Genomic DNA, 18799 nt, shown 5'->3' with positions numbered 1-18799 from the left:
CGATGTTGGAGCAGTAAGGACTCGAGGAGGGTTGTCAGCGTGGCCAGATTGGGTATGGGCCCATGTGAGTTATAGTAGAGGTTGATTAATAAGAGCGAAAAGTGGCCATTTGACAGGCGGCAGCCTTTCAGCATGCCTGCCTGGAGATTGTCTGGAAGATTGGGGATTGCCACGAATTCCAGGCTGAGTGAGTGCTTTATGTAGACACATATCCCCCCCGACGGTCTTCTGAATATGTTAAGCTTCTTTGCAGGTTTTCCGTATTCTGCATATCCTCTTAATGAGAGCGGGTGGAGCTGCCAGGTTTCTTGTATGCAGATGATATCTGCCTCTTCCATGAATGTCACGGCATTTTTGTTGAGAAGCAGCCTTCTAAGCCCTGCGACATTCCAGGTCATGATTTTCAGGCAAGCCGACGGTTGTGCCTGTCTGGGAGATTTTATTGGATGATGGTCCTTTTGCCGATGGGTGACTCGGGGCGTCGTGGCTGTATTAGGATCTTGAGTTTAAAGCACGCGACAGCCAGGACCAGTCTTTACTTGCGCGTCCCAAGGTTGCGCATATGCGTGTGCCCTGATTCGTATTGGTTGTTATTTTGATTGGGGGGCTGATGGTTGGACCAGTATTTGTTGCGCCTTTGGACCCCTGGAGGATGGGCGCCGCGTGAGGCGCATCGTTGGAATGGGCATGCATGCATGGGTTCCCTCCAGTTCGCTGATCAAAGTTTCCCATCTGGGAGTGTGCAGATTGAGTTTTTAAAAGAAGCGGGTATTTTTTGGTGCACATGGGTTTTATTTTTATGCCCCAACTTTCCAATAGCTTGTGCTGGCTTTTCAGGGCCTCGGCCATGTGCGGGCTCACGAAGGTTAACTCGGTGGGTTCGTTTTTCTCCTCCGCATCTGGCGGGAGGAAGGAGATAGTTTCGATGTCTGTGGTGTTAGTTCCCTCCAGCCCTGGGATGTTTGCAAAAAGTTTTAATAAGTAGCTATGATTGAGAATGTCCCACGGCCCTTGGGAGACGTAGTCAGGATACACCGTTATCTTACGGTCCTAGGGGTGGATTGTTCGGCAGGCTGAGTCCGCCCCATGACCTCCTGTTTCTGATGTTTGTACTGTGTCCAATTGACTGTCGTTTGCGTGCCTGTTTAACACCGCTGACCCCATTTGCCGATGGTTAATTGCGGCTTTTCAATTTCCTTGAGGTCTTTGACAGTCAAAGGCGTGTGTGAAGCGCAGCCCTTCGTGAACATTGATGGGGCAGCGACATGAGAGTCGTGTCTTTTTGAGTTTGCTTGACTTGCTTCGGTTGTGCTGTGGCCGTGGGGGTCCTTTGCATGATTTAGGTGTGATGCTGTTAAAACTGGCTGTGAGGTTGCGAGTGGGGTTATTGCAAGGTTGGAGGGCTGAGTGTCTTCGACGTTTGGTTCAATTGTTTCCAGTATTTTGACGGTTGCTCCCAGATTGATCAATTCCTGGTTCGCGTTATGAGCGGGCATCTCATTCTCAGGCCGTAGCCATTCCCGGATGGTTCTGGGAGCGAGAGATTTATTTCTGTTTGCCTTGTTAAGTTTTTTTAATTTTTTCTTATTTTTCCTAGATAGGGTATGGACATCTGGGCTGGTTAGTGTGGTAATGAGCTGGGGCTCGTGGTTTTGTGTTTTGATCGTGGTAACGTCTGGCCTGCTCATGTTGAGCTTGGGTAGTGGCGCCTCCCAGGCGGTTTTAACTTCTTTGTTGTTCTGTGTCGGGTGGTTTGCTAGATTTCTTGAGCCTTCTGTTTTTGGAGGATGGGGAGTTGGTTCCTGAGGGGTCGGGTCCTTAATCTTGCCGACTTCGTTCTTGAGATCCTCAACTAATGTGGTCATGATAGCCGGGAGTTTTCCTAAATTATTCAAGATAGGGCTGCAACTACATGACTCGGGCTTGAAGTCTGTGCTGTCCTGTGCTCTACGAATCAGGGAATTCAGATGGTCCAGTTTACAGTCAATTCCAGATATTAGGTTTGCGACAGTTTGTAATATATTTATGTGGACATCGAGCTTGTCAGCGTGCTATATTGCCGCACCTGTCATAGAGATGAGTGTCTCGTTGATCAGAACTAGGTGGTCTGAGATCACTGGGGAGCTCTCCCCCCTATCCGATCTTCTGCTCATCGGAGGTGGTAACGTAGTCGTTTTATCTTGTTCACACGTTCTCTGGTACATCAAGTTCAATGGTGTGTCCATCGGCGAGCTCTCCCCCCTGTCCGAGCTTCTGATCGTTGCAGAAGGTGACAGGATCATCAAGTTCAAAGGTGGCGGGTGCCGGGTCTGTATTTCTGTAATGCCTCCTCCTTCATGACTTTCATGTGTGTGACTGGTTGCAACAGGCGTGTGCTCCCCAGTTGCCGGCGTTGCGCTACATGTGCTGATCAATGTGTCAGCCGCCTGGGGCCCATTTAGGATCGCGTTAAAGTGGCCATCTTCAGGTGAATGGTGTAAAGGAGTTGTTCTACCCCCCCGGGGCCTCTGGTTTAAGGGTTATACCACCCTGTAGCGTGATTATTATTGATGATACTGCTCCTGCTGATTATCATAGAAAGAGAGTTGCTAGAGGAGTTGTAGATTCGGAAGATACAGCAGGACAAGAAGCAGAGGACTTTCTAAAAGGGTTCCTTCCCTTTTGGGGTCCGATGGTCAACAGCAGAAATATCAGACAGTTGGTTCGTGTGGTTGATGCCACCATCAATGTAGCTTCCGGAGCATTGAAGAATTTGACCGCCGAGCTTCAGGCGGACCGACTTATGACTTTACAGAACCGGATGGTTCTGGACATTGTACTTGCAGATAAGGGTGGAGTCTGTAAAGTGGTTGGATCCAGTTGTTGCATCTATATTCCCGATAATGCCCCTACGGTATACCAAGCCATCTCTAAGCTACATGTCATCTCTGAGTCTATTGACCAAGGTACTGGAGAGTGGTCTGTGATGGGATGGTTTTGGGGACTACTGTCCACTTGGGGATGGAAAGTGTTAACTTTCCTCGGGATGATTTTATCAATCATCTTTTCCTGTTGTCTTTGTCTACAGTGTGGTCCAACCATTTGTGGACTTTGTGCCACGATCTGTGTCTCCAAACCAGTAGCACAGCAGACAGGAAATATTAAGATGATGGTGCACCAACACCTCAATGACATCATGACCATTGATATCGACTCAGACAAACATGGGTCTCTTTGTGCATTGCCTGAGTATGGCAAAAGGAGGGTCTGAGGTTACGTAGTTTTCGGCCCGCTTCGTTACAGCCGCCATTTTGTGTTTTGCCGCCATTTTATGGTGCCTCACTCAGGCAGCACGGCTAACGTGGTTAAATGGTCTTTCTGCCTTTTCAGCTGCTCCGTGTCTTTCCCGTTAAAGAATAACCCTTGTCCTTGTGTATGGCACTGATGTCAGGGTCTGGCCGAGTTCGCAAAGCCATGTCTAGACTGATTAATCCATGTCTTACTCCACTGTTTGGGTCCCACCATTCTTCTCATGTTCTATTTTGTTTAACTGGCCTTCACTATTCTCTCCGTGTGTTCTCTTGTTACATAGCCCTTCTTTTGAAGCATTCTACACGTGTTTGCAACCTGCAAATTGAATTACGGGCACTAGTGTTGATTAACCTGAGGGGAGGAGAGCACACGGGGTCTGAAAGGAGGGTGTGTTTTAGATATCCAATAGATTGTTTTCGAACTATTCCTATTTGTCAGTTTTGTGTATATTGGGAGTTGTCATTGTAAACTTGTGCTGTATAATAGACTGTGCGCCACGGATTGAAGTGGCAGTCTCTTGAGAACCTACCTGTGTGGTACTTCTTAGATAACTGTGCTTAGCTGCAGCTAATAAATCTACTTTTCTACGCCTAACAGAGTGTCTCGTGTCTCTGTCGGTCGAGGCAGGTGAACTCGGAGATCTTAGCCGTGCCCTGCGCCGCCTGGCCCATAAGGTCAGGTTCTCCAGGTGCAGCACGTTGGGAGATGGGAACAGGGCGCCTGGAAAATGGATGTATGACATTACAACGCATGCTTTTACATTGCATGCATTTAGATCGCAGTTTTTACAACGCATACCTTTACAACGCATAGCGCTTTGGGGTGCTGGATAGTGAATAGTTTAATTTACTATTCCAACTCCAGTCCCCGTGGACACTAGGGAAGGTGTTGGATAGTAAATTAAATCTATTCCCTATCCTAGAGCGCCCCCCAGCGCAATGCGTTGTAATGGTTTGCGTTGTAAAAGTTACGATGTAAAAGCACTGCATGGTAAAAGTTGCGTTGTAAAGGATGTTTCCCCTGGAAAATAGAGGTGGTATGCGACGTTGCCTGAGCAGGCTCTAAACGTGGCCCAGGCAGCTAGTAAACACTAAGCGGGCTGCTCACAAGATACAGAACATGGCTGCACAGATGCCTGCTGGCTAGCGGACAGGAGGTGAGAGCGATATCGGTGGCAGGAGCTGCGAACTCACTGCTGTTTCGAGGGGAGAAAATTGAGGACCTGAGACTGATCTGAGCGCAGCGGCAGGGCCCGGGTGCAGCCCTCTGCGGAGATCAGCACGGCCAAAGTGTGGAACAAGGCCGGAGTGGAGTTGGGCCTACTTGAGAGGTGAATGGAGTATATCAGTAGCTGTTCCTAGCAGCGTCTGACCGAAACACAGGAGGCATGAGCCAGATAGAGAAACTGCTGCCGGTGGGCCCTGGTTAATACACTGGGGCCTGTGTTCTGTGGGGATGACAGCGATCACCTCCCAGGCGGATGGGGAGCATGGAAGAGTAGAGGGATGCAAATAACTAACAGACAAACAAACTAGATGCATTGAATTGCAGTGATAACACATTGGAGCCTGAATTGCGGTGTTCAACCTCTGGGACCAAGGCAGACTAATCGCGATGGACCCACAAACGTAGCTATTCAGAGTGACAGGGAACAACATCTCTGGTTGTGATAAGTCCATTCCACTGAAGGTATGGAACCGGGGCTACCTCTGGTACTGCTGGAAATTGTACCCCAGCCCTCAGCAATAACGCAGCGGTCGACACACTTGGAAGTAGAGCGGTAGCCTGCCCTGGTCCACGTGCCAGACTTTCTGTGGTGAGGCAGTGAGTCCTGCTGAGTTTATGGGGTGCACCAAGGGATCAGGATCAAGGGCCTCCTCACAGACCACTGGCCCGAATAAAGTCGATCAAACGCAATCATCGGAGATGCCAAAGCCCCTGGAAGATCGATTTGAATCTATCCTGAATGCAATAGAGAGATCTAGAGAGTCGATGGAAGCTAAAATGGATAAAGGTGCCTTGGACCTTACATTGCTGCGTGCTGACCATCGTAAATTATAAGACTGTGTTACAACTGCGGAGCAGGATACAGCAGAGCTGAAGCTTGCCACAGAATTTCAAGAAAAGCAACAACATGCACAAGAGGTCCGACTACGATACCTTGAGGAGCGGGTAGAAGACACAGAAGGCCGCTCCAGAAGGAACAATACACACTTGATTGGGCTACCGGAGGCAGCGGAATGACCATATTAACATCCTCTACATTTTCCCCGTTTTGCACCGTTGAGAGAGCTCATTGCGTCCCGGGCAGGAAACCAACCCCGGGTGCCAGAGCACAACCGCTCATCTTCAAATTGCTTCTTTGCAGAGATCGTGTTGTGATCCTGAGGGAAACAATGAAATTAGATGAGATTAAGTTTCAGAACACAAAGATCCTGTTTTTCCCTGATTACACTGTGAAGGTCCAGCGGCAATGAGGGTTGTTCTTGACAATTAAACAAACGCTTCGTCAACAGAATATTTCATACTCATTGTTATTTCCTGAAAGACTTCGAGTGGTGTTTGACAGGAAGTCTAGGTTTTATGACACCCCTCAAGACGCCAGGGACTGGCTGGAGACCTCAGGACAGTATTCAGGCCCTCGACCCATGGGCACATCAGGTGCATGGAATGGGCAGACTAGCAGAGAGAGACCACGACGGCGATGACCCAGGATGAGGCTCATTGGTTTATCGGCAGCACCTGACCCAGATCAGATTCACCGAGAGCGGCAGGCTATGGTCTGCATCACGGAACAGTTGGCAGAAAATGCAGAATTGGAAGATAAAGCAGAGGCTTTGTTTCACTCCTCAAAGGATGAGGGCTCATCAGCGGTGGAACCGTTGGACTTGGTCTCGCTAAGGATGCCTGACGTCACACCACAGACCTCGGATGGTATCATATGATATAGACTGAGAATGGTAATGGCATTAAGAACTACCTCACGAACTGCTATGTTATTGTCTCTATGTAATATCACATGGTATAGAGTTGCCTACTCTTATGGTAGTACTATGGATATTGCTTTCTGTCCCTTTGGGTATTATCCGTGACACATATCTTCTTACAGATGGTTAGGGGTTACTTGGGGGGATTCATATTGGCGTGCCCTGTGTGGTTTCACATCCCTCCAATCCTCCTGAATATTGGGAACCAGTAGGACACGCAGATGCTTTGCTGCTTATTAAGTGTGGGGATTTCCCTATTCTTCAGGGGCTGCTCTCATAATGTTTTTCCCTTCCCTGTTGGTTTAGTTCTTTTCCTATTAGTTGCAGGTGCCACGCTGGGGGGTGTGGAAGATGATGCAGTGCAAATCCGATTCATACTCAATGTTATGAGCATAGGCACATTTTATTTCCTACATGAAGCATAGCGCTTTTACAAGACACACATCTAAATGCGGTGGAAGCAATTAGATTGCAGTGCAAGTGGAGGGTTAAAGTATGCACAACAGATAATTTTTGATTTGCTCAAGGGGCCCTAATCTAGATTTGCCCAGGAACGCCATTTGCGGTAGATGAGGTCATTGCGGACAAATAGGGTAGATTTGTACTCCTGAAGAGCATATTAGATGGATGCCGTAATTTTGATAGCAAACATGTAGGCACCCAATGTAGAACAAGGCCAGTTTCCCGGCTTGCTGTCCCGAGAGTTAAAGAAATGGTGTAAGAAACCATGGATAATTGGAGGGGAATTTAATAGTGTACTGGATATGGGTGTGGATAGATCCTTCCCCCGCTCAGAAATACGATTCCCATGGCTAATTCCACGGTGCTCAACAGTTGGAACCAATGGATGGGACCTGCTTAATATATGGAGATACCGCAATCCTGGTGTGAAGGTATATTCCTTATGTTCGGTTCCTCATAAATTGCATGTACGCTTAGACCGTTTGTTTGGCTCCCCATCTCTGCTCCCCTATATAGCAGCCTCAGAGTATTGGGGACGCACCCACTCTGATCATAATCCACACTATGTCTCACTGGCCTGGGAGAATGGGATCGCTAGCGTCCTTACGTGGAGGTTACAACCGGCAATGCTCGAAGACCAGGTCTTCCAGGAATGGATAGGGGTAGCTATAAATGTGTAGTTTATGCATAATTCTGGGACTGATTTGTCCTCTATGGTAGAGTGGGCGGCCATGAAAGGTACGTTGTGAGGAAAATGCCTGGGGCTGGACTTTGAGCTTTGGGGGCAGATAGAGTCCGACTTGCGTGCAGTGGAAGAGGTGTTGTTGGCACTAGAATCTCAAGTGGTTGCGGATGCTGCAGATGCCACCTGCTTGTTAGAGGCACGTAAGAAACATGCAGAACTCTTAGAACAGCATCGATGTCTAAATTTTGGGGCTCACTTAGCGGCTGCGCACGCTAAGGTGGACCGATCAGTACCTGGCTGGTCAAACAAGATAATTTGAAGGGACCCATCAGCGCTATTCGATCTCTGGGAGGGGGACTTAAATATACCCAACACTAAATACATAGTAAAATAACCACACATTTTATGCAGTTATATAGGTCTGCCCTGGGTGTCCTGGAGGGAGCCATAGGAGTTTCTACATGGCCTTTCCCTTCCGGTCCTTACACCGCAACAGCGTTTGGAATTGGATGCCCCGCTCATGCTAGAAGAGATCAGAGGTACAATGCAGGCTTTGCCATTTGGTAAGGTGCCGGGGCCCCACGGCTTTCCCCACAAATTCTATAAAACATACACTGACCTTCTGAGCCCGCACCTTTTTAAGGTATATATGGAGGCGCTGGATGGCCTTTGCCTCCCGACCTCCATGACAGATGCCACCTTGATACCGCTTCCCAAGCCAGGTAGAGAACCTACGTCCACAAGTGCGTATCGCCCTCTGGCACTATTAAACAGGAGTATAAAATATTAGTAGGGGTTCTGGCGGGCAGATTGACGCCTGTTATCCCACGTTTGGTTCATCAGGACAAGAACAGTTTTGTGCCAGCCCGAAGTACGTCTCTTATTATTTACAGGTTGTTTCAGGTGATGCGCTGTGCCGCTTTAAATTGGCCGACAGCTGTCTGTGTCGTATTAAACTTAGAAAATGTGTTTGAAATGGTTGAATGGGCATTTATGTTTGAGGTACTTAGGCGCTTTGCTTTTTGGCCGTATATGCTGAGCTTACTTAGATTATTATATGGAGCACCGGCAGTCAGGGTCCGTATGGGAACGTTCTTTTCAAAACCCATATTGATTGAAAGAGGGACCAGACAAGGGTGCCCACTTTCCCCATTAATATTTTCCTTGACCATAGAGCCACTGGCAGTAGCGCTGCTGCAATTAGCAGCAGTCTGGGGGACACACGGACATACCTCAGGGATGGTCAGCATGCGGTTTCGTTGTGTGCAGGTGATATTCAGCTCTTTGTTAAAGATATACAGGCAGTTCCTGGGATCAATTTGGACACGCTGAAATGATTTGCTGTAATATCCAGTCTGGGTGTGAACTGGGGTAAGTCTTGCCTGTTTCCCTTTACCCCCGGCTTCCTTAGAGGTGGATGGGACCTTAGTGTTATGGCAACGAGCAGTGTTCAGATACTTAGGCATACATATTTAACATGATGATCGGGATCTCCTGGACAGCAACATATCCAGAGCAGTCACAGCTTTAAAATCCAAATTATATTTTGGAAAACATTCAACCTCTCAGTTATAGGCAGGGAACAGCTGAGGTGTTTATCTTGCAGCCATTTCTGTTGTTGTTGTCGTGCCCCCTGGCCGGATATCCCCCACGCACCCGCCTCCCAGCTGCTCCTCCCTCCCACAAGCATTGTAAGCGCCGCTCTCCCCTCTGCAAGCTGTGACCGCCCTGACTAACATCAGAAGCGGACGCTCCCTCACGCTGCTCCCAGCCCCATTGAAGCCTCCATTTGGTATCGTAGCGCTGTTTCACTCGCTAGTGCCAAGTTAACTGCAATTGTAATTGTAATTGTAGCGCTAGATTGACATAGAGCGCGATTTGGAATTTTTACTCGCTCTGTGTGGTTAGATCGTCTGTATCCCCACGCTGCTCCGGTGTTTATCTTGCAGCCATTTCTGTTGTTGTTGTCGTGCCCCCTGGCCGGATATCCCCCACGCACCCGCCTCCCAGCTGCTCCTCCCTCGCCCCTCCCCTTCCACTATCCACATATGACAGATTCTCTTGCGCGCAGAGTTCACGCGCAGCGATCGCGCCCTAGTCGCGCCGAAGGTGCGCCAAAGGTAAGCCCGTCTGCGCCCGTCCGCGCCAAGCCCGCGCCCAGCGCCAGACCCCCTGGCCCCCGCACCACCAACTCCACCCGCATCACTTACGACGCCTCCACCCTCGTAGCCCTTAACCCGGGCCGACTCCCCAACTGTGCCCAAGCCGCTCCTGGATTCACCCACGGACCCTTCACATGCATCTCCTGCAAGCATGACGGCACCAAGACCAACTCCTCATCCACGAACACCAAACAGAGATCTGACCCCAACCACCTAAAATGCATCCTGCTCAACACTCGATCGGTCCACAGACACGCCATCGACCTTTGGAATCTACTAGACACCATCTCTCCGGACGTCGCCTTCCTAACAGAAACATGAATGAACGCATCCTCAGCCCCTGACATCACCATTGCCATCCCGGAAGGCTACAAGATCATCCGTAAGGACCGCATCAAACAAACAGGAGGAGGCATCGCAATCGTCCATAAGAACTCCATCCGCATTTCAACCAGTTCAGACGCCAACCTCGCTAACGCCGAACACCTTCACTTCCAAATCCACACCGACCCCAAGACAACACTCCGAGGCACCCTTCTCTACAGGCCACCAGGACCCCGTGCACAATTCAGTGAAGACATCACTGACTTTATCACCCCACATGCCCTCCCCTCCGAGGACTACATACTACTGGGAGACCTCAATTTTCACCTGGAAAAGAGCAACGACAACAACGCCACCACCCTTCTGGACAATCTGGCCATCCTCGGACTCAAACAACTTGTTAACACCCCCACTCACTACGCAGGCCACACACTCGACCCTATCTTCACCTCCAGCAAACATATCTCCTTCAGTCACACCACAGCTCTCCATTGGACGGACCTCAGCTGCGTTCACTTTATCTACAAAAAGACCACATCCCACAACATTCCTCAACCCACTTTGCGAAGAAACTGGAACAAAATCACCATCGACCAGATCTCCTCATCGCTTCTTCAAAATTCCCCGGCCCACTCTTCGAACGCCAACCAAGCAGCCACTAACCTCACTCAATGGCTAACGAATAGCGCCGACAACCTAGCACCTTTAAAAAAACGTCAAATCAAACTAGGCAGCAAAAACGCTCCCTGGTTCAACGATGATCTTAAGACATCCAAGAAACTCTGTCGCTCCCTTGTGAAGGCCTGGAAAAAAGACCCAAACACCAACACCAAGGACGCCCTCAAAAACGCCACCCGCACGCACCACCAACTGATCCGGACTGCCAAGAAAGCTGCACTTAAAGACCGTCTAGACAACAACGCCCACAACAGCAAGGAATTATTCAACATCGTCAAAGAATTTACCAACCCCTCAGCCAACTCCAACGACATCATTCCCTCTCAAACGCTCTGCGACTCCCTTGCCTCGTTCTTCCACAACAAAATCGCAGACATCCACAACAGCTTCGACAACCAACACGGAGACCAACGCACCCAACCTTCTGCCATACCCTCACCCCCCTTGAACATCCTTACTGATTGGAACCCGATCTCCACTGATGACACCATCCGCCTGATGAACTCCATCCACTCAGGATCCCCCACAGACCCATGCCCTCACCACATCTTCAACAAAGCTGACTCCATCATAGCACCACACCTCCGAGACGTCATCAACTGCTCCCTCAACTCCGCCACCTTCCCGGAAAGCTGGAAACACGCCGAACTCAGCGCCCTTCTGAAAAAACCCACAGCCGACCCCACCGAACTCAAAAACTACCGCCCCATCTCGCTCCTTCCATTCCCGGCCAAAGTCATCGAGAAAGCCGTCAACAGCCAGCTCGTCACCTTCCTCGAAACCAACAAATCCCTCGACTCCTCACAGTCCGGCTTCCGAGCAAAACACAGCACTGAGACCGCACTCATCGCAGCAACAGACGACATTCGAACCCTACTGGACAATGGAGACACAGTCGCCCTCATCCTCCTCGACCTCTCCGCAGCCTTCGACACAGTCTGTCATAGCACCCTGTTACAACGCCTCAGAAACATCGGAATCCAAGGAAAAGCACTGGATTGGATCACCTCGTTCCTTTCCGGGAGAACTCAGAGAGTCCGCCTTCCACCATTCAAGTCAGAAGCCACTGAAGTCATCTGCGGCGTGCCTCAAGGATCGTCACTCAGCCCCACTCTCTTCAACGTTTACATGAGCCCCCTCGCGACCATCGCACGCCAACACAACCTCAACATCATCTCCTACGCTGATGACACACAACTGATCCTCTCACTCACCAAAGACCCGAACACCGCCAAAACTAACCTACAGGAAGGAATGAAATAAGTCGCCGAGTGGATGAAACACAGCAGCCTGAAACTGAACTCAGACAAAACAGAAGTCCTCATCTTAGGCACCTCCCTGTCCGCCTGGGATGACTCTTGGTGGCCAAAGGCCCTTGGAAAAGCACCCACCCCGACGGACCACGCACGGAACCTGGGCATCATCCTGGACTCCTCACTCTCGATGAACAGACAAGTCAACGCCGTTTCATCATCGTGCTTCAACATTCTTCGCATGCTCAAAAAAACATTTCGCTGGATCCCCACCGAAACTAGAAAAACGGTCACCCACGCACTGGTCACGAGCCGCCTGGACTACGGTAACACCCTATACGCCGGTACCACCGCAAAACTTCAGAAAAACTCCAACGCATCCAGAACGCTTCAGCCAGACTCATACTAGACATCCCGCGTAAAGACCACATTTCTAGTCACCTGAAAAACCTCCACTGGCTCCCCGTCAATAAGAGAATAACATTCCGACTCTTAACCCACGCACACAAAGCACTTTACGAACTCGGACCCGAATGCCTCAACACACGACTCTCCTTCTACACCCCTTCCCGCCAGCTACGCTCCTCCAACCAAGCCCTTGCTGCCATACCCCGCATCAACAAAACCACCATGGGAGGTAGATCCTTCTCCTATTTGGCAGCTAAAACCTGGAACTCACTCCCCACCCACCTTCGCCTCACTCAGAACCACCTAGCATTCAGAAAGCAACTTAAAACTGGATATTTGACAAAGTAATTCCCCACCCTTCCTCAAGCGCCTTGAGACCCTCTGGGTATGTAGCGCGCTATACAAATTATTTGACTTGACTTGACTTGACCTGTAATGTTGTCATGTCTACTCTATGACTTTGCTAACCTCCCGATTTATTTGTCGGCGTCTTCTTCCGGTCACTGGAGGGTGTCATGAGGGACTTTATCTGGAGCAACACACGATGCAGGGTGGCATTAGCAAAGCTGTTTTTGCCTCAGTCACAAGGGTGGTTGGCTCTACCCAACTTGGAGCATTACTATCTGGCATTCCAGATACTCTGGGTGGCAAAGTGGGTGGAGGAATTACACCTAGTGGATTCAGCAGAACTTGGACACTCGTATGCCCTGGATAGAATAATTTTTCTTTTCCATCCATGCAATAGATCACATGACCCACTTCCTCTTCTGGTGCAGGTTGCTCGGAAGTGCTTTCATAGGGCACAACGCCTTACTCGACATGTTACACCATATGCGCCATCTATCCCACTGTTAGGTATGCTGAAAGGGGAGGGATATGTCAGGGGGTCAGATCTTGCTTACTGGCAAGGGGAAAATATATCTACTCTGGGAGATCTGTACATGGAAGGTGCGCTGAGGTCATTCCTCTGTTTGTCTGAGAAGGAGGATGTCCCTCCGGGGCAATTCCTGAGTCATGCTTCCTGGTTGGCTATGATGAGTCAGCACTGGGGAGATGTCTCGCAGGAACCCTCAATGCATCTCATAATGCAGTATGTACATGTGATGGGGACAGGGAGACACCTTGTAAAGTGGTTCGCAGAATCAATCCGCAAACATATCATAAAAGATTTAACACCATTGGGAAATAAATGGGAAACAGATATGGCACGATCATAAACAGCTAAAGAATGGTCCATATTAATCGAAAGTCCCGTAATGATCCCCAGAAATGCGCATTTCAGGCTGAACCAATTTTACGTTGTGCATGGAGCGTACCTATCCCCAGATAAGACTAATAAATATTTCAACAGGGAGATGCATGTTGCCCACGATGTACGATGATAGATGCTGATTTGCTGCATATGCTCTGGTCGTGTCCCAAATTGCAAATGTACAGGGATGAGGTGGTTCGATCCCTGAATAGGAGCACAGATCGAGTATTATCACAGACATGGGAAGTGTGCATTACAGGGATATTCCCTAGGAGCAAGCAGCATAAAGCCTCTTCGAGATTTTTAGATCTGAGGATGGTCGTGATTAAAAGGCTTATCACATGCCGATGGAATGCTGTAGAGCCCCCGTCGATAAAGGCAAGGCTACATTCCAGAATAAATTGGGCCAAGGCTGAAGCAGTCTCATTAGTAAGGGAGGACACCTTGGGGCTCCATAAATACCCCATTTCCACGGCATGGAGTGCAATGTTCTGTACACTTTAAGGGTTGTTTTCTGTGGATGACCTGTCTGACATTCCTAATGTTGAATAAGACTACTCCAAGCAAGTGATGTAGTATGTCCGAAATTGTGGTCTGGAATGTGCAATATGTATCATATACCTCACCCAAATTGTACTCATATATGCTGATAATATTTACATGTGTACAAATGTACAATTTGATAAAACTGCAATAGTCACTGTCCGCCTCCCCATTTAGGCATTCCCTTATCCCTCCAATTGGTTGTTTTATTGTTCCAGTGTTATTTAAACATGCGTTTGGTCGAAATCTCGCTGCTCAGACTTGGTATGGAGGCACCATCCGCCCTGCACATTTGGCAATAATATGTACATGCATAGAACACTTCTACTGTATTATTATAAGGAAGCATACCAAACTTTTAATGATTTTCTTTATATGTTAGACCAAGGGATGGGTAAACCAGGTTAACGAGACGAAACGTTGCTATTTTGAAATCCACGTATTGTTTATTGTGTTGAATTATCTGTTTCAACGATTGTCTACTGGTTCTTCTGAAATGTATACGCCTGTCAAATGTATTGTATATGTTAAAATCTAATAAACAAATCAAACAAAAAAAAATCAGAAAAATGTGATATGGATAGCCATCGACCCCGGTAAAGTGTCCAACAGGCATAGTGCCCTTCCAACAAGAGATGAGATGACTTCTTGATCTGGGCACGCAAAATTGCGGAAATCAAACCAGGGCTGTTCCCCAAGGATGGCAGGGGCGCACACTGGCTTGACCCCGCCTAACGGCTTGCATACTGGCAGTGGTCAACACAGACCTTCATGGACAGCAGCAGCAATTTGGGGGGCTGTATTTGCCTGAGTGTGACATTGTGCATGGGCAACTCATATGTATCACAGGCAGCTTTCTCTCCACAAATTTGGAGCTAAATTATGCCCCAAGCAACAAGAGCATTGTTCATGTGTAGTTATGGTAGTTGATGCATGGTGTTCACAAATGATAACAGGTCATGTTGCCAGAAATGGAGCAGGGTCAACGTATACATGTCATGGCACTGTGGCATATTCATATGGCATCATGATGTCTCTACTTATCTTACATTGTCCTATGATATCATGTGTGTAAGTGATCCTACATAGGCCACTTGTCATCCTTGTGTTTGCAGTGCAGCTGCCCCACTAATCTGTTGCATGTGATGGTGTTCCACATACTTGTGGCATGGCAGTCAGTGTACTCTGGGTGCAGTGACTGAGTACCACATCCCCATAGTGGTTGGGAGTGTGCAGTAATAAGAGTTGGCAAACATCTCTCATGCCATCTCATTAGATGCCTACATGCAGCCATGTGTACCGTTATGTGTTGCACTGTCAGAATCAGAAGTACCCCTCTGGCATACATGAACTGAGGGTATAAATTGCTCACTATCAGCATGCAGCAGACAATGGTGTTTGCCAATGTGTACATGGCTGTATGACTGAGTGATGATCACTTTGTATTTTGGGGAAGCCAAACTTGTGGTAATATGGGATATGGGTAGATGAGTCACGCATACCGACTGACATTGATTGATGTGGTACAAAAGGGGGTGGTGATGGACGGAGCGTTTGAGCAAATCAAACACTCACCCCTAGTCAACTGATCTGGGTTTAATCCATCACCATTCTTTAGCTCACTCGGCCACCCCAGTTCAGACATGGCCATATGCAAATCAGTCTGACCCTGTGCCTCATGGGAACAGTCCAGCCCGAACTGCCAAGCCATGCCTTCCCTGGACCGGAAACAAGCTTCCAGGACCGGTTTCTGGCATTCCAGGCATCTTCAGCCCGGCTTGCTTGAATCCAGTGGCAAAGTAGGCAAGGGACTCACGTCTGAGCATACCCTGCCACACTTATGGCGGCCAAAGCGGTACAAAAGGGGGTGGTGATGGACGGAGCATCAGAACCAATCAAACACTCACACCCAGTCAAAAGATCTGGGTTTGATCCATCACCGTTCTTTAGCCCACTCTGCCACCCCAGTTCAGACATGGCTATATGCAAATCAGTCTGACCCTGTGACTCATGGGAACAGTCCAGCCCGAACTGCCAAGCCATGCCTTCCCTGGACCGGGAACAAGCTTCCGAGGACCGGTTTCTGGCATTCCAGACGTCTTCAGCCCGGCTTGCTTGAATCCAGTGGCAAAGTGAGCAAGGGACTCACGTCTGAGCATACCCTGCCACACTTATGGTGGCCAAAGCGGTAAAAAAGGGGGTGGGGATGGACGGAGCATCAGAACCAATCAAACACTCACACCCAGTCAAAAGATCTGGGTTTGATCCATCACCGTTCTTTAGCCCACTCTGCCACCCCAGTTCAGACATGGCTATATGCAAATCAGTCTGACCCTGTGCCTACATAGGCCACTTGTCATCCTTGTGTTTGCAGTGCAGCTGCCCCACTAATCTGTTGCATGTGATGGTGTTCCACATACTTGTGGCATGGCAGTCAGTGTACTCTGGGTGCAGTGACTGAGTACCACATCCCCATAGTGGTTGGGAGTGTGCAGTAATAAGAGTTGGCAAACATCTCTCATGCCATCTCATTAGATGCCTACATGCAGCCATGTGTACCGTTATGTGTTGCACTGTCAGAATCAGAAGTACCCCTCTGGCATACATGAACTGAGGGTATAAATTGCTCACTATCAGCATGCAGCAGACAATGGTGTTTGCCAATGTGTACATGGCTGTATGACTGAGTGATGATCACTTTGTATTTTGGGGAAGCCAAACTTGTGGTAATATGGGATATGGGTAGATGAGTCACGCATACCGACTGACATTGATTGATGTGGTACAAAAGGGGGTGGTGATGGACGGAGCGTTTGAGCAAATCAAACACTCACCCCTAGTCAACTGATCTGGGTTTAATCCATCACCATTCTTTAGCTCACTCGGCCACCCCAGTTCAGACATGGCCATATGCAAATCAGTCTGACCCTGTGCCTCATGGGAACAGTCCAGCCCGAACTGCCAAGCCATGCCTTCCCTGGACCGGAAACAAGCTTCCAGGACCGGTTTCTGGCATTCCAGGCATCTTCAGCCCGGCTTGCTTGAATCCAGTGGCAAAGTAGGCAAGGGACTCACGTCTGAGCATACCCTGCCACACTTATGGCGGCCAAAGCGGTACAAAAGGGGGTGGTGATGGACGGAGCATCAGAACCAATCAAACACTCACACCCAGTCAAAAGATCTGGGTTTGATCCATCACCGTTCTTTAGCCCACTCTGCCACCCCAGTTCAGACATGGCTATATGCAAATCAGTCTGACCCTGTGACTCATGGGAACAGTCCAGCCCGAACTGCCAAGCCATGCCTTCCCTGGACCGGGAACAAGCTTCCGAGGACCGGTTTCTGGCATTCCAGACGTCTTCAGCCCGGCTTGCTTGAATCCAGTGGCAAAGTGAGCAAGGGACTCACGTCTGAGCATACCCTGCCACACTTATGGTGGCCAAAGCGGTAAAAAAGGGGGTGGGGATGGACGGAGCATCAGAACCAATCAAACACTCACACCCAGTCAAAAGATCTGGGTTTGATCCATCACCGTTCTTTAGCCCACTCTGCCACCCCAGTTCAGACATGGCTATATGCAAATCAGTCTGACCCTGTGCCTCATGGGAACAGTCCAGCCCGAACTGCCAAGCCATGCCTTCCCTGGACCGGATACAAGCTTCCGAGGACCGGTTTCTGGCATTCCAGCCGCCTTCAGCCCGGCTTGCTTGAATCCAGTGGCAAAGTGAGCAAGGGACTCACGTCTGAGCATACCCTGCCACACTTAGGGCGAACAAAGTGATACAAAAGGGTATCTGGCCTAGAGGATGAGGGGAGTGCCCTGGAAGAGGAAGACGACAATACATTGTCATCTTCTTCGTCAACTTCCGGCAGAAACTCCCTGGTGGTGGCGGACCAAGCTCAAACACCATCAGCTACACCTCAGTCCGTTATCCGCCTTCCATCTCCATCCTCCCTGCTGCTCCCCAACCCGGAGTCCATGCCTGCTTCTCTAGGCAGAGGAAAGTCTCCTGCGAACCAGGCACCTTAGTCCCTGCCCCTGTCTCTCCTGCTGCACTGTGTGTGGAGGTGATAGATGTCCTGAGTCAGATCTCTAATAGTGAAATTGCCGTGCTGAATGTCCTCTAGGGGCATAGCAACAAGCTGACCCAGGCTGTTGCCTATCTGGAGGGCATTTACTCTAGCATAATTTGCCTAGAGTGACCGTTTCTGGCTTTCACATCCACACTTACGGCAGCCTTCCAACCTCCCGGCACACCCCTCATTCTCTATTCACCATACATGCTCCAGACCTGCCCAGGGCACACCTGAGCACGCATCAACATCAGGTTTCACAGGCACCACACTCCAACACAAAGATAAGACACAAAAACATAGCAGAGACACACACCAGCCTCTCACCACCATCCACTCAACATCCACTAACACCCACACATGAACCACACCCACAGTCCCAGCCACATCCACTCCTAATAAAACACACACACTGCAGCCACCACACACACCAGACAATAGACAGCCAGAGACAATGCTTACAACACCACCTTCTTCAACAACAGAGAGAACTTACACAGACCCAACAGCCACAACACTAGATACAGACACTGCACACTGGACCAAGTCAAAGACTTTCACCAGCCAAACAGACAGACACTCAGAGACATGGATGCAAAAAATCAGCATCCACAAGTCACAACTCACATTCCTCTACCTCCCACACCCAACCCCTCACCCACCTATTTCAAAATCACCTA

Source organism: Lissotriton helveticus, chromosome 2_2 (assembly GCF_964261635.1).
Source record: "Lissotriton helveticus chromosome 2_2, aLisHel1.1, whole genome shotgun sequence".
Classification (NCBI taxonomy): Eukaryota; Metazoa; Chordata; class Amphibia; order Caudata; family Salamandridae; genus Lissotriton; species Lissotriton helveticus.
Note: the sequence above shows the minus strand (reverse complement) of the source record.